The sequence below is a fragment of the Choloepus didactylus genome, chromosome 12 (genome assembly GCF_015220235.1).
Source record: "Choloepus didactylus isolate mChoDid1 chromosome 12, mChoDid1.pri, whole genome shotgun sequence".
Taxonomy (NCBI): Eukaryota; Metazoa; Chordata; class Mammalia; order Pilosa; family Megalonychidae; genus Choloepus; species Choloepus didactylus.
The window spans coordinates 23,737,897-23,751,556 of record NC_051318.1 but is presented as its reverse complement, the minus strand read 5'-3'; the positions used below and the strand labels follow the sequence as shown (position 1 = coordinate 23,751,556).

The window sequence follows — 13,660 nt, the reverse complement described above, 5'->3', positions numbered from 1 at the left end:
CTGTGAGCTCTGAAGCGTCTCACTCTGCCACTCTGCCATCTTGATTCCTAGCTGCCATTTTTAAAGCCCCTTTTTTGGTAAATCAGTGTACACTGGGTGATCTTAGAAATGTAGCCTGGCAGACTGCCTTGTCATGCCTGGAGATAGACCGAGTCCCTGCGGGAGCTTCAATATTCAAAATAAATATAGTTCGTTTTAAAATGACAATGGGGTGCCTCAGAGTTCCTGTTTTAGTTATTAAATAAATGTAATTTTTAAAATAAAAAAATCTGACCAAGAAAAATGCAGTAGTTAGGAATCAAATTTAGTCACTGAAGGAACTGGGGCCAGGGTCTGGAGTGGGCATCATTGAGTGGGGAGGAGGGGAAAACCCAGACACCAGAGCGGGAGGTGGGGCTGTCAGATGGGGACGGGCAGGTGCAGCACCCACTCCAAGCCAAGGGGGAGCTATTAAAGGCAGGCCTGCGGGAAGGCCAGGGAAGGGCGTGCACCCTGGGGAGGGGACAGGGTAAAAGAGTTAAAGAAGAGCCTCTGTTTTGATGGCTATGAAGAAAGAACAATAGAATATAATTTAGGAAGCAGAGAGAAAGAAAAGTGAAGGAGAAAAGCATAAATCTAGTGGCAAATTTGCCTGTTTTAGGATGGGGGGAAGCCTACATTCTTATTATTTTTTAAAATTTCTAAAATGTATGAAATAATTCAAGACAAACATTTTGAAGACTCACATAAACTTTGGCCAGCTTCTAGCAAAAGTCTGTGACCCCAAGAGTTATATGGCATTAGGGGAAAGAATTTGGGTCTGGATGTGTGTAATCCCAGCCCTACACTTCTCTATTTTTCAGTGTGTCTTTACTCACCAGCCTTCATCCCATAAATGGGGAAGATGGCTATGTGGCTTCTTTATTGTTGTTGAAAACTCAGTTACCCCACTAGCCAAAAAGGTAATAAAATTAGCAGGAAAAAATACATTTTGGATGTCTTTGGGCACTTCACTACAAGGAGATTGTTGCCTTGTGTTTTTAGTAAGCATATCTATGTGGGCAGTGGAAAGAAAACCATGTCTATCTGTTAGAGCAAGATTTGAGGTAAAATAATTAATTTAAAGATTATTAAACCAAAGGAATGCACCCAAACTACAGAGATTTAATAAATTTGCAGGATAAAGCTGACTAAATTGAAAAAGAAATGAAAGATATTTGGAGGAGATAAACATGGGTCAGAAATCTTTTTTAAGCCCCTTTTGTTTAGGCTAAAATGTGATCTCATAAGTATACTATATCCAGTTTGCCAATATCTAAAAACGATTGGGAAACAGCCAGCACATAAACACCAAGTGGGATTTCTCCAACTCAGCACCTTTATTTTCATATGTAGATAACTGAGGGGGGGAAAAAACACACCTTTTGGGATCTAATCCACTCATTTAATTTTTTCTGAAAAATGTAACTTTTAAATAATAGCATATTTATTCATTTGATTCTAATTTGTAATGATAACCAAAGCGATAGCCAATTTAGAAGACCATATCAAAGTGATCCAAATACCTAAGTGCCCTTGTAATTAAATTTACTTTTTATCAAGCCCTGCTTAATTGAGCATTGACTTTCTCTCACCTGCCTGAGGACATATACACAGCTTCCGACTGCGGTGTGTGTAGTTGTTTATCACAGTGAACATGGTGGCTGCACCTTTATCTCCATCTCCCTTGCACCTCATCCACTGCTCCAGTGGTCCTCAGCCAAGGCACTTGGAAATTTTTGGTTGCCACAACGATGGGAGGTTGCTGCTGACACTTAATGAGTGGGAGTGTCAGGAGAGTCTTGCATCAAGAATCATCCCACCCAAAATGCCGATGGTGTCCTTACAAAGAAATATTGATTGTGCCTGCATACTGTGTGCCAAGCCATGCACTACACTCTGGTGAGTAAACCAGATAAGGTCCCTTCCTCTATAACACTTACAATCTTATAGAGGTGCTAGGCAGGAGATTTGGGGCAGATAAAAGTTACATGCCCAGGTTCTGAGGTGCAAAAAATGGCTGAGATCTTAAAGGAGGCTGGGTGGTCAGATGTTATGTAGGACCGGAAGGCTAGCATGAGTTAGGGTGGATAGGGTGGCCCGGGGCAGACATGCCCTTGAGGCCACATTAAGGATTTTGTATTTTGTCCTGAGAGCATTTTCAGAATTGGAGTGAAATGGTGAGATATGCTTTTTGCGTTTTTGTTTTTTAGAGAGATCATATTGGCTGTTTGTGGAAATTGAACTGGAGGAGGCTGAAAGTAGAGACTTAGTTCTGGCTCTTGGGCAGCTTCCTGACATTTTTTCAAGCAAAGCCATCCCTGGCTGTTTCAATGCCACGTCATTATCTGGTATGAATTTTGACTTATGACTCAAAAGACTCCCAAAATTTTTGCGTCGGCTAAATAAATCTCTAGGGCAGAGCATCTCAAACTTTAATGCACATTTGAATCACTTGGGGATCTGGTTACCATACAGATTCTGATTCAATAAGTGGATCCTGGGATCCTGCATTTCTAACAAGCTCCCAGGTGTTGCCAGTGCTGCTGGTTCTTGCTAAAATACCTCTGTGGCCCCAGTTATTTTATAGTGGGTGTTATTGACTGCGCTTTAGAATCATTAGGGGAGCTTAGAAAAAAACAGACTGATAAGAAACCGAATCTCTGCAGGCCAGGGCATTTATCTAACTCCCAGGTGTTTCTAAAGCACAGTGAGGGTTGAGAACTTCTGTAAGTATGTAGGTTGTTTTCTCCGTAATGTGTAAAAACCTTTGTCTGAGAATTTTGCTATGAACCCCTGCGCAAATGGAGCCATTTGAGCATTGTTTCCTAATAGGCCATTTCTCAGTGAGGCAGAATGTTCACAGATACGCTTAGCGGTTTCTCTTCAAGAGTCCTGACACATGCTTCACGATTCTTGGTTTGGTTGTTGCTTCCTCTTGTCAACTTCACCAAATGCAACCCACTTGCCCATAGCATTAGAATCACTCTGTGTCATCCATCTTGGTGGAAAGGAGAGATGCCATAATCTGCAGGCCACGGTTTTGTCCTAATGACACTGCGTAATTCTCTTGCATTAGAAAGATCCTGATGTCAGCAATAAAACTTTGCCTCTTCTCTGCTGGTACTAAGGCATTGAGGAAGGGTCTTCTCTCTTTTCTAGTTCTTTGTTGACTGGTTTGTTTGCCTTTTTTTTTAATATGCTGCTGCAAAAAGCTTTATTGTTTGTACTTGGTTCCGGGCTTGTTAGAGGGCAGCAAGGTTGCTAGTTAAAAAGATGCCTCCTGGCTGGAGGGAGGGGCTCAGGCAGAAGCCCGGATGTCAGGGAAAGGCAGAGAGGCCCCCTAAAGGCCTCTGGGCTCTGGAGGCTCCTGCTCATGCTTGAGGTTGAGCCTTTCGAAGAGATACCTGCCCAGCCTGGCCCACGGAGGTTGCTCAGGTGGTCACACATCTTGATGAGTTTCACCTCCTCATCTAGGAAATGGTTCTTCCGGAAGACACTTAGATGAGGGTCTGTGTGGGCAGAACCCAAGGTATGCAGATCCAAAAAGGCCTGGCCCAGGTTCTTCTCCAAGACAAGGGCAGCTCCCATGGTGTCCAGGGTTTTCCCCATTCATCTTGGGACAGTTTCTGCACATCCTGGAAGAGGGCACAGCCACCATGCTGGTTTTGCATCTTTCAGAGACGCCTGGCGCCCTCGTGCTTCTCTTTCACCAATTCGCAGAAGAAGTGGTCCATGCCCTTCAGGGCCACCTCATCGCTGTGGAAAGAGATGCCCAGAGAGAGCTAGGTGCAGGAAGCCTGCAGATGCAGGTCATCCAGGCGGTTAACAGCGGCCTCCACATCACGGTACAGTTCTCAGGGATCTGTGGGCTCATGGTTGGTCAGCAATGAGGAGCTAACCACAAAGATGTGTTAGCTGGTCCCAGAAGCAGGGGCAGCCCAGAAGATGGTCCTGGAGGTTGTAACTGGGGAGGCAGTTGAAGGGTGGTCAAAGCTGAAGAGGTGTGTGTGTGTAGTGGGGGGAGGAGTAGGGGTCCCGGGTATATCTGTTCAAACACTGTTGAAGCAAGAGACAGATCTGCGGGATCACCGGGCAAGCTGAGTGCTAAGTGTTTTAAAGTAACAGAACAGTGTCAACTTTACAAAATGAACAGAATTAAATGAGAAGTCAGACATATTTCAGAGTCTAAGTATTCAATGTTCAAAACAAATTAATCATGTTCTATTAAGGACATGTTAGCGATATCTTGAGAAGGTAGATGTGGCTTGAGAGTGATGTATGTGTACCTGTGTGTACGTGTGTTCACATAGGGACAAAAGATACAATGGAAAGGGCTCATGTTGGGGTTATTTTGGTGTGTGCGATAATTATTTAGTGTCTTCCTTGCAAGGAACACTAATGACGTTGATGATGCTATTTCAAAACCCTTTGTGCAGTCACTCAGATTTAGACTGGTGTTGAATGTTAGCATCATCATTTTGGCAGGTGGAGCAATCAGAGTCCCAGGGAAGTTAAGGGGCCTGCAAGGGAGCACGGCCATGTCAACGTGAGGACAGGCCAGCCTGCTCCCCACTCTCTCTGTAGAGACCCTTCTTCCATGCCAGCAGGGTAAATCCTTGTCTGTGACATTCGCTCATTTGGAAGGGCAAGGTTATATACTTGTGCGTCAAAACCTACAGGAAGCTAACTGCTGCCCAAATCACCAATTAGCCACAGATGGAGCTCGCTGTACAGAATACAGTGCACCACCGTGCCTGCCCAGGGACCTAATGATCTAAATTAGTGCAACAAACAAGGTACAAGCCCTGAGCAAAGACGACAGCAGCCAGATGCAGGGCTTCCAGGCCTGCTTCAGCCCTGGAATCAAACTCCTGGAACATCGGGGAAGGTTCTTAAAATAGTATTAGTCTGGAGGAGGGCTTTCATCAGGGGAGTGATGTTAGTTGGTGAAACAGAAAGTGGCAGACCTTCCATGAAAAATAGCTGCTCTTTATTCCCAGAAATGTGAATTAGAATTATATTATCTTTTGTAGATAACAGGTATAGAATTTTATTGTGAAATATTTTAGACATACGAAAAAGAAGGCATATTATTGCAAATACCCATGTACCTACCCCCACCTTAAGAATAAACCATGACAGCCATAGCTGAAAGCTACTATGCATCAGTCTCACCTGCTCCACTCTTCTTTCCCAGAGGTAATTGCTATCCTAAATCGGTTGTTTTCAAAAGCAATATGTAGCATTGGTTTGCAGTTGGGAAATTTTGTGTAAACAGTGGCCTATTGTATGGATTCTTTTGTGCTTCTTGGGGCTTGGGTGTGCTCAAATATGTTTTTAAGGATTTTTTTTCATGATGATATTTCACTTCAGCTCTTTCATCTTTACTGCTGTATAGCATTCCATTGTATGAATTTGCCATGACTCATCTATCCATGTCTTATTGATGATCATATGGTTTCCAACTCTTTGCTATTATAACGAGTACTGTAATGAATATATTTGTATATTTTTTCCTGGGCACATGTACAAGTGAGTGTCTCTAGGGTATATAACTACAAGAAGCATTGTGAGGTCTTAGGCTATGCATATCTTGGACTTTTCTGAATATTACCAGTTGCCCAGTAGATTGTTAAAGGAACTTGAACATTGACCCTGAGAGTTTGAGAGTTGCCCCACATCCTTGACAGAATTTTACTTACTTTTATACTATGTCAAATGAAATAACTTTAGAGTCAGACCTCTGGTTAGAGTGAATAATACTCCTTCTCACCAATTGTGGACACCAAGTACTGCATTCCAAATCAACACTGATAGGATGGTGGCTCCTGCAAAAAACAAAACAAAAACCCCCCAAATATCTCATTAACAAGCCAAATAGATACACAGTTTTCAAAACAATAAGAGATCCTGGACAATATCATCACTTGTCTCTCTCTCCCAAAATTGTTCACTTGGGTAGGAAAGAAATTTCGTACAAAATGGACGTTAGGATGTATAATCACTCAAAATCCATAATCATCCGTTACAAACATCCTAGTAAAATGTAGCTATCTTGATTATAAATATTCTTAGATAACAGTCATGTTCTCTATAGGGATGTTACCTTTAATGAAGCTAAAGGGGTTTCCATAGAGGCATTGTCCCCTTGCTGATAACATTTTTTCTATGAATAAAAGAAAATAACGAGTGGTCAAATGCAGTTAAGTAAGATCAATATCATAGTCACATAAAAGTGCCTCTCCGATAATGTAGCATCAGTAGATAATCTTGAAAACACAATTTTACAAGCAACATCAATTGGAAGACTCATAAACAGGGAGAGAGTTTAAAAAGAGCCCATAAAACATATCTTGAACCAGAAGTCATGTTTCCAGGTTGCTTCTTTCAATGGCAGTCTCCCACTGTCATTTCCCAGATCAAATTAAGGAAAGGTTTTCCTATCAGGGTTCCCAAAGCAGCTAGTGAATAGGATGGAATCCAAGTGACATCCAATTAGCGTTAACTGAGCACTTACTGTCTACCTCACTTCAGTTTGTAGGAAGCTGTAGTGAATGTACATGAAATCCAGCACCACTCCCCTCCCCTTGAGGAGTGTTGGCTCAAGTTGGTGGATGAAAGGGACCACTAGAGAGTGTTTGCTAATGTAGTTCAAAGGGTTAAGGGCATTCTTGGTCCAAGGAAGACAGGAGTGGGGGACAGGGGAGGACTGGAGTGAGGGAAAGTTACTTGCTGCTGTGTCATGGGCAGATCAGAAAGGAAATGAAGGAAATGGGTTGGCCAGGGGTGGAAGGTGGACTTTCTAGAGGGAGAGGAGAGAAAACAGTTATGGTGGTGGGAGTGAACAGGAGAAGTTGAGGGACATGGTTGAGAAACTGATTTGCCTGGAGCAGAGGACCAATTTTAGAGGTAATAAAAATGAGGGTGAATATGGAGAAAGGAGAAGTGAAGATGTCTTTGGCTTGCTAGTTTGATATTTACCTCTTGAGGGAAGCAGTTGATTTTTTTCTTTCATGAATGAAGGAAGATTATGTGGATTTCAGACAAGGTCTGAGCCAGTGTTAGGAGTATATTGCAGTTTGCTTTCCCATCGTCTTCTCAGAGCTGATATCAGGTGCCTGGATTTTATGTCACTCTAGTGTTATCCACGAGGATTCAGATGCCCCTCTCCTGAAGCTGGGAAGCCTTCAGTCTGCTAGAATCCTGCTATACACAGAATCACAAATTTATAGTTTAGAGCTGCAGGGCACTTCAGAGGTGTCCTGGCCCGACACTTTTATTTTCCAGAAGAGGAAGCTGAGGTCAACAGGAGGTTCATGGCTTGTCCAAAGTCACACTGTGAGAACCAGGACTACATCAAGGGTTTCCAAATGCCCCACCCCCAGTTCGTAGATCCTATTGTATTTAATTCTTGCTGTATGTGATAGTGTCACAATTTTAGATGGCTTAACCAAAGCTTGGGGATTTCAAAGTGTTAGAGGCTGAGAATTTGGGAAGTGGCAAAAGGAACTGAGTGCATAGGAGGAGGGATCAACTTTAAACACATTAGGGAGGAATGGACGGTTCATCCACTCACACTTTTATGCAATGCTTGATGCAGTATTTGCTATGGGCCAGACATTGTGTCAGGCACTGGACGTGCAAAGGTGAACAGAACTGAACAAGTCCCTGCTCTCAGGGAGCTTATGTGAGACCAAATAAGATGGATATATAAGGAAGATTATGACAGTGCAATGAAGGAAGCAAGTGAGGGCCTGAAATGAAGAGTAACAGAGGGGAACTTCCATCAGATGAGCTGTTCAGGAATGTCCTCTCAGTAGGGGTGCACTGTAAGCTGAGAAGGTAGCCAAGAGAAGAGAGGGGTGAGAGAGCAGCAAGGGTGAGGTGTCCCTGAGGTGACTGAGCCCAAAGGAAGTGAAGAAGAATAGTTGGGTTGGAATGGGAGATGGTTAGATTGAGTCTGGGGAGGATTTTCAACATGGAAGCATCATTGGGAATACAGGGCCCCTCACGGTGTGGTCTCCATCACCACTTGATGGCTTTGGTTGTGATTCTGATGAATCTCACTCTCTGAAGCCAGTACTAGGGAGGAAAGTCCTGCTTAGGGTAATTTAGATGCTTAGCCTAAGTGAAAGAGGAGGGATTAATCAATCTCGGGGTTCTTCAGAGCTCTGTTATTCTCTGTACTTAGACTGGTGTGTGTCCCTCCTGTGGGAATTTTCTGGCTCCCCCTGAAACCCCAAGCCTGGTATCATAGGGAAAGGGGGTTTCTATGAACATGTTGTCAGACCACCTGCCTGTAAATTCTGCAGCTGCCATGTTGGTGGCAAAGTGGTTGGGGTTCTGGCCACAGTCAGGGTTGGGGGACCAACAGATAAGCTTTTATCCCTGTCATTGGTCTTCAATCCCATTGCTCTCTTAGCATTGGGTTAGAATTTAACTTTATACTCCATTCACTACTGAAACTGCTTTAGAGGCTGTTACTTAGTATTTAAGCACCCTTAGCAGTGACAGATCTGTGTGCTGTGTAAGGAGATTTGATTTTGAAATCACCTTAGGGTCATTCAGAGTCACAGCTACTGGACAAAGTGGACCATCAAGTTAGGCCCCAAAATAGTGTGACTCTAAAACAGGAGTCTAAATTTCTCACATGATTCATGAATTGGCTCTTGAAAGCATTTTCAAACCAGGAGGCATCTAATGCTTTGAGCAAGGTGGGACCATTGGAATAGGCCTATGTTCTGGTTTGCCAATGCTGCTGGAATTCAAAACACCAAAAATGGATTGGCCTTTATAAAAGAGGGTTTATTTGGTTACACAGTTATAGTCTTAAGGCCATAAAGTGTCCAAGGTAACATATCAGCAATCGGGTACCTTCACTGGAGGATGGCCAATGGCGTCCGGAAAACCTCTGTTAGCTGGGAAGGCACGTGGCCGGCTTCTGCTCCAAGTTCTGGTTTCAAAATGGCTTTCTCCCAGGACATTCCTCTCTGGGCTGCAGCTCCTCAAAAATGTCACTCTTAGTTGCTCTTGGGGCATTTGTCCTCTCTTAACTTCTCTGGAGCAAAAGTCTGCTTTCAAAGGCCATCTCCAAAATGTCTCTGTAAGCTGAAGCTCCTCTCTCAGTTCCAGTGCATTCTTCCAATTGTCCCTCTTGGCTGTAGCAAGCTGGCTCCTTCTGTCTGAGCTTATATAGTGCTCCAGTAACCAAGGCCCATGCTGAATGGGTGGGGCCACACCTCCATGGAAATTATCTCATCAGAGTTATCACCTACAGTTGGGTGGGTCACATCTCCATGGAAACACTCAAAGGTTTCCAATCTAATCAGCACTAAAACGTCTGCCCCACAAGATTGCATCAAAGAACATGGCTTTTTCTGGGGGACATAATACATTCAAACTGGCACAGCCAGTTCAAAATGGGCCATGTGCTAGAGCGTAATATGGTGCTGAAGTGCAGGTGGGGCCACTGACAACTTTGTGTGAATTAGAAAAATGGTCCCACTAGGCATGTTACATAAAGATGACCCATCTGGGAAGACACTGCCTTAGGGATCCATTAGGCAAAGAGGAAGATGCCCCTGCCCGGGTGGGGGCTGGGACATGGGGGAAATGCAGTGCTTGACTGGTAGAGCCTGGGCTGGATTCCAGGCCCTCCTGGACCTGGTTGGGGTAACTTTTTGCAGTACACATACTGTGTAATTCTCCGTGGCATCCCTGATATCATGGGCTTTTGAATCATCTTCCAAGCTTCTTCGGGTTGTTGGCAGAGTTCAGTTCCTTGAGACTATCCAATAAAGTCCCTGCTTTTTTGCTAATGGTCAGCGACTGCTCTCAGCTTCTAAGGCCACTCTCAGGTTCTTGCCTTGTGGCCTTTTCCACAACATGACAGTTTGCTTTCAAGGTAGTGGGGGAATCTCTCTTGCTTTGAATCTCCCTTGCTTTGAATCTCCCTCCTAATCAAAGGCTTGGAGACTTTTAAAGGGATCACTTGATTGGGTCAGGCCCACCCAGGATAATCTTCTCTTTGATTAACTCAGTCAACTGATTAGGGACCTTAATTACATACGGGAAATACCTTCACCCTTCCCCAAATTACATAGTCTAATGACAGGAGTGATATCCCATCATATTCACAAATAAAACTCACACTCAATAGAAGACTCTACAGAATACGTACACTAGGGGGTAGGAATCTTGGGGGCCATTCTGCCCATTGTACCAGAGCAGTAGCATCAGCATTGCCTGGGAACTTGTTATAAATGCAAATTCTCAGCCCCATCCTGGACCTACTGAATCAGATATGCTGGAGGTGGGACCCAGCAGTCTGTTTTAATAAACCCTCCAGATGGTTCTCATGGGAGTTCCCAGGCCGTGGGTTTAGATGGCCATGAGTAGCCTTCTTGAACCATCACCAAAGTAGAATCTGTATGTAGTGAAGGGCAGCAGAATGGAGGCAGCAGAGGTAAAAGCCAACGTTCTGTGCTAAAGTGGTTTACAAGCATCATATTAAGGCAGACTTATGAGAAGGGTAAATTTATTATTGACATTTATATGTGATAAAGCAGGTTAAGAGAGATTGTATTACAAGATGACAATTTACAGAGCTGGGGTTCAAACCCAGATCTGTCCGATTCCAGAGGATGAGCTCCTGTCTGTCTACTCAATCACTTCCCGGCACTGCTGTTGGCTGACTTCAGGAGTTTGGGTTATTCTGCAGAAGTCTGTCATGGGTAATGGGGGCACACAGTGGTGGTCACCAGTATCAGTCATTGAACCAGTGGCCCACCTTTCCAAGGATCTTAGGTTGAGGCTGTGCTAGCCTAGCCCTGCTCTTCATCTGGGTCTGAGCCTTCTGGACAGAGGAGCCTAATGGAAGGAAGCAGCTAATACTAAATCCTGAAGCCTCCCAAGGGGTAAACTGTCATATTGGGGATGGGGTACAAGATGGCACTGAAACCATGGAGGAAGCAGCAGCCATTCTACGGGCTTGTCATGCCTGGGATCCTGAGGATGATGGTGATGATTTATCAAACTGAAAACGTCTCGATAAGGTGTTTCCTCTTAAGGTGTCTCCATAAGAGATTAATTTAGAGGAGATGGATGGAACCATTTGTAAAGGTCAAAATTGAACGCTGGCTAACGGGGTGCAGAAATTTAACTTTATTTCCTATGAGTGATCTGAACCCAATTTCTGTTAAAGGCAAGGAAATGAAGTGGTGGGAGCAAACTTAATTTGCCAATTCACTGTAACTCAGTCTCTTCTGTTTTAAAAGTCTTTTTTTTTTTCCAGGGCAATAACATCCCTATTAGAGCTGTTTAACCCCTCCCAAGGGATCTCCCTGCTGCCCTCTCCCGAGATGGCCATCATGTTGGCAGAGAAGTGGACCTTTTCTTGTGTTGCTGGCTGGCCGGCGTCCTTCCTCTGTGTTTTTCTTGGCCTTTACTGAGATGGCTGTTTTCTGGCTTCTGAGTGTCCTGCACTGCTCTTTGCTGAAGTGTGGTCGTTCCCTGGTCCTTTTTGGCCATTGTGTTGGCTCCTGCTGCTGAAGTCCGGGTTGACTTACCATTAGGCAGAGAAGGCACAATGCCTAAAGCCCATGATAGTTTTAGGGGCCCTTGAAAATGTTTTAATTCCTTTTGAAATCAGAAGGAAAAAAATGAACTTTTAGATCAAAGAAACTATTTTAATATTTAATATTGGTATATTCATCTCTTACCAATGCAGTTGTAAAATACAATTTTTAATCCTGTTTAATGGAGGAAGGGGCCCACATTCCCCTCAGGCCCATGAAATTCAGAGTGACCCTGACCAAAGTCTATGGTTCCCCTGCTCTGCACCCCCTTTCACCCTGACCCCCATCCTGTACCATTCCATGGGTCCTCTCAGTGATTCTGAGTTCCATAGTGGGGCTCAGGCACTCTCTTCAGCTCTTTCAGAGGGACCCACTGGAGAATCTGGGGCTCTGGGAGGTTTCCTCGGATCCACATGCCTAGACACTTGGCTCAGCTGTGACTGTCAGGCTGGGCTGCAAAAGTTGCTGGATTAGGGAGGTTTCCCCAAGAAGCTAGCAATGTACTCAGCTATGCCCTAAATAGTAATGAGAAACATCCCATGCCCTTCCTAGACTTTTCTGAGTATTTCTACCACCGCTTGCCGCACTTTTCACTTTTCACCTTTTCTTTGCCCATTTCTAGGAGGGTTTCCTATTTCCCTTCCTACATTGTAGGAACTCCTTTATCTTATTTCCTCCACTCTCCCTACTCCTGCTTCATTGCCAAGTCTTAGTGTGGCATTGAGGCCAGAATGGGCAAAACCTGAATTACCAAGAAGAGAAATTCACTGAGAATTATACCCATAATTACACACACAACACTGGAGAGCATTCAGTATTTGTAAGTGACTGTTCACTATTTTAGGAGGGAAATAGTTCACATCAGCTACCCTTATAATTTTGATATACTTTATCTTGCAAAAGTGTAGGCTTTATGAATATGGATACACCTTCTTTTTGTTGTTCTTGTCTGTCTGTTTTTTTAAAAATATATTTTATTATTTTTATTATTTATTTTATCTTTTAGCTTTTATTCTAGTAACATATATAGGAGCTAAAATATCCCCTTTTAACCATTATTCACATATATAATTCACTGCTGTTAATTACATTAACAATAATGTGCTACCATCACTACCATCCATTTCCAAAACTTTACAAGCAACCTAAATGGAAATGCTGTACAAATTAACTATTAACTCCCCATTCTCTACCCCCAACCCAGCCTCTCTGGTAACCTATATTCTAGATTCTAATTCTATGAGTTTGCTTATTCTAATTATTTCATATCAGTGAGATCACCAATATTTGTCCTTTTGTGTCTGGCTTATTTCACTCACCATAAGGTCTTCAAGTCCAATCCATGTTGTCGTATGCATCAGGACTTCATTCCTTTTTATAGCTGAACAATATTCCCTTGTATGTATATACCACATTTTGTTTATCCATTCATAGGTTAACTGGCACTTGGTTTGCTTCCATCTTTTGGCAGTTATGAATAATGCCAACAAATGTAGGTTTTATGAATATGAATGAGACTTCTTGCTGTTTTTTTTTGTCTTTTTATTTTTAACATGCTATGTCCTCCTCTGATTATGAAGATCAAGATCAGACTGCCTTGAATCCGAGTCAAATCCTGAACTTGAGCAAGTCATTTTATCTTCCTCAGCCTCAGTTTCTTCATTTGTAAAATGAGGCCAATAATAGCACCGTCTTAATACATTTTGTAAAGATTAACTGACACAGTCCACCTAAGTACTTAGCACAGTGTCACCAACTAAGGCCTCAGTAGATTTAGCTGTTCCAGATTGGAAAAACCTTTAGAAATTATTGTGTCCCTTCATTTTATAGAGGAGAAAAAAAAGATTAAGGGACTAGGCCATGATTTTATAGGGTAATTAGTGGCAGAGCCAGGACTAGGCTTTTAACTCCATCCATCCATCCATCCATCTGTCCATCCATCCATCCAGCATCCATTGAACATCTGCTAGTGCCAGGCATTGTGCCAGTCACCGGCAACTCCTCGATGAAAAACTCATGGGCTCCTTGTGCAAGATTCTCTTGGCTTATCAGAGTGGGAGCAT

At 43.3% G+C, this 13,660-nt stretch overlaps 1 pseudogene; it reads right to left on the bottom strand.

The window, feature by feature from the left end:
- Nucleotides 1–3,361: 3,361 nt before the first annotated feature.
- LOC119506791 lies at nt 3,362–11,550 on the bottom strand (annotated as a pseudogene).
- Nucleotides 11,551–13,660: the final 2,110 nt, after the last annotated feature.